This window comes from Capsella rubella, unplaced genomic scaffold (assembly GCF_000375325.1).
Source record: "Capsella rubella cultivar Monte Gargano unplaced genomic scaffold, Caprub1_0 scaffold_307, whole genome shotgun sequence".
In the NCBI taxonomy this organism is placed as follows: domain Eukaryota; kingdom Viridiplantae; phylum Streptophyta; class Magnoliopsida; order Brassicales; family Brassicaceae; genus Capsella; species Capsella rubella.
In genome coordinates this window covers 1-3404 of record NW_006238623.1, presented here as the reverse complement: position 1 = coordinate 3404, position 3404 = coordinate 1, and the positions used below count along the sequence as shown (strand labels likewise).

General features: G+C 54.1%; 1 pseudogene; it reads left to right on the top strand.

The window, feature by feature from the left end:
- The first annotated feature begins 167 nt into the window (after window positions 1-167).
- On the top strand, window positions 168-3277 carry LOC111828589 (annotated as a pseudogene).
- Window positions 3278-3404: the final 127 nt, after the last annotated feature.

Sequence of the window (3404 nt, the reverse complement as noted above, 5' to 3'; positions counted from 1 at the left end):
GGGTAGTGACACGAGTGTGGGCCGGAATGCTACGACCGATTTTGTTAGTAAGTCTCAGTCGCATCAGGCCGGGCCCGTGGGTGGTGAGAGTGTGAGTGCCGTGGGAGCCGGTTCGTCCGGGAACGGTACTAGTGTTGTTGGAAACCCGGTTGGGGGTGTTCCAACAGGTGCAGCCCAGGGTCAGAATGATCGGCTTGCGGATTTACTGACGCAGCTCTTAGAGCGGTTACCGGGTGTGGTACCGCCGGTGCAGGCTCCTGTTGGGCCTGAGGTGCAGGCTCCTCTTGGGCCTGGTGTGCAGCCTGTTGTTGGGGTTGTACCGCCTGAGGGGGTAGGTGCGGTGGTCGAGCAGCCGTACTACCTGCGGATGTTGGAGCAGCTGCAACGGTTCGGGATGTCCTTGTTCTTCGGAAGTTCCGACCCGGCTGTAGCGGATGAGTGGCGGGTGCGATTGGAGCGGTATTTCCAGTCGATGAGGTGCCCAGAGGCGTATCGGGTGGACCTAGCGGCCCACTACTTGGCGGGTGATGCACATTTGTGGCTGCGGAGTGTGCTGGCCAAGAGGGAGCAGGGATTGGCGGTGTGGGGAGATTTCTTGGCAGAGTTTAATGCCAATTATTTTCCGGCGGAGGCACTGGACCGGATGGAGTCGCAGTTTCTGGCGTTGACTCAGGGCGAGCGGTCGGTGCGGGAGTACGACTCGGAGTTCAGCCGATTTTTGGTGTACTCGGGGCGTGCGGGAGATCCTGAGCAGATGCAGCTGCGTCGGTTTATGAAGGGTCTCAGCCCTGATATGAGGGTGCGGTGCAAGGTGCGGGCTTATGCATCGCGTGTGGAGCTGGTTGAGGTGGCGGCGGGGATCGAGGACGAGTTGAGGAGTCACGGGGTGATTCCTAGTCCGTCGGCGCAGCCGAAGAAGACCCAGCCGTAGTCGGTTCCGAGCAGAGGTGGCAAACCTGCTCAGGGAAAGAAGAGGAAGTGGGATGACACTTCTAGGGTGAGTCAGAGTGATCGGAGGTGCTTCAGGTGTGTGAGCACGGATCACAGGAGAGCGAGCTGTCCGAAGAAGGGCGAGCCGTGGGTGGATACCCGTGTCTGTTATCACTGCAGAGAGACGGGGCACATCAAGACGAGATGTCCTAAGTTACAGCAGATGGCGGTAGCAGCGGTGCAGCCGGCGATGCAGCAGTGGGTGCAGCCAGGATTGCAGCTGGCAGGGCTGTTGATGGCTCAGCTGGGAGCACCGCCGGTGGCACAGATCGAGTGATCGAGGGGGTATACGACCGTGGAAACAGGAGAGGCAAGCACTGGACGGCCGATCACAGGTTTAATTCTAAGACTCATTCTGTTGTTTTAGAATGGGCGGTCTTAGTGAAAAGGGTTTGTGTAGGGACCCTGTTGGTGGACGGGTTCTTGTCCCACGTGATGTTTGATTCTGGAGCTACGAATAGCTTCATTACCCCAGAATGTGCGACGGGTGGTAACATCCGAAGAAATCCCGATGGTTGTTATGGAGCCGTTAGAGTCGCAGGAGACGCTTTGCTAGCGGTTCAAGGGCGGGCTAGTGGTGTGGATGTACAGATTGCGGAAGAGTCGATGCCGGCAGATCTGTACATTAGTACGGTGGAGTTGTATGATGTAATTCTGAGCATGGATTGGTTGGACCGGCACAGAGTTCATCTGGATTGTCACCGGGTAAGAGTATAGTTCGAGCGTCCCGGACCGAAGATGTATTTCCAGGGTGTGAGACCGATTTCGGGGAGTTTAGTGATTTCGGCAATTCAGGCGGATAAGATGATCCGAAAGGGGCGGGAAGCTTATTTGGCTACGATTGTCATGCCAGAGACGGTCGATGAGGTAGCTGTGGATAAGATCCGGGTGGTCCAGGAGTTCGAGGATGTGTTTCAGTCGTTAAAGGGGTTACAACCATCTCGGTCTGATCCCTTCACGATTGAGTTGGAGCCCGGGACAACGCCGTTGTCTAAGGCTCCGTACCGGAAGGCTGCAGCAGAGATGGCTGAGCTGAAAAAACAGTTGGAGGATCTGCTGGGCAAGGGTTTCATCCGTCCTAGTGTTTCACCGTGGGGAGCACCGGTGTTATTCGTTAAGAAGAAGGATGGGAGTTTTCGGCTGTGTATCGATTACCGGGGACTTAACCGAGTCACGGTGAAGAACAAGTATCCTTTGCCGCGGAATGACGAGTTGTTGGACCAGTTGAGGGGAGCTACGTGGTTCTCTAAGATTGATTTGGCGTCGGGTTACCATCAGATTCTTATCGACGAGGCGGATATCCGTAAAACGGCGTTCAGGACGAGCTATGGGCATTATGAGTTTGTGGTGATGCCTTTCGGGTTGACTAATGCACCAGCGGCGTTCATAAGGCTGATGAACAGCGTGTTCCAGGCATTTCTGGATGAGTTTGTTATCATCTTCATTGATGATATCCTGGTGTATTCTAAGAGTCCTGAGGAGCACGAGGTACACTTGCGGGCAGTGTTGGAGAAGCTGCGAGAGCAGAAGCTGTATGCTAAGCTGAGCAAGTGCAGTTTCTGGCAGAGAAAGATGGGTTTTCTGTGTCATATCGTGTCTGCAGAGGGAGTTTCTGTGGATACAGAGAAGATTGAGGCTATCAAAGATTGGCCTAGACCGCATAATGCCACAGAGATACGGAGTTTTTCTAGGATTGGCGGGTTACTACAGACGGATTGTGAAGGGCTTTGCCAATACAACTCAGCCAATGACCAAGCTGACGGGGAAGGATGTTTCTTTTGTGTGGACTCCTGAGTGTGAGCAGGGTTTCGCTCAACTCAAGGAGATGTTGACGAGTACGCCGGTTTTGGCTTTACCAGAGCAGGGAGAGCCGTATGTGGTGTACACGGACGCTTCGGGAGTTGGTTTGGGTTGTGTGTTGATGCAGCAGGGTAAGGTGATCGCCTATGATTCGCGGTAGTTGCGGAAGCATGAGGGCAACTACCCTACTCATGATTTGGAGATGGCAGCGGTGGTATTTGCTCTGAAGATTTGGAGATCTTATCTGTATGGAGCGAAGGTTCAGGTGTTTACAGATCATAAGAGTCTGAAGTATATATTCACGTAGCCTGAGTTGAACTTGAGGCAGAGGCGCTAGATGGAGTTGGTTGCAGACTATGATCTGGAGATAGCTTACCATCCCGGTAAGGCTAATCTGGTTGCAGATGCTCTGAGCCGAAAGCGAGCGGCTTCAGCTCAAGGGCAGGATATGGAGATCTTGGTGGGAGATCTTGGTGGGAGAACTTAGCACCTTGCGGTTGTGTGCTATTTCTCAGGAGCCACTAGGGTTAGAAGCAGCTAACCGAGCAGACCTTCTGACCAGAGTTCGCGCGGCTCAGGAGAAGGATGCAGGGCTGGTTAATGCTTCTAAAGAT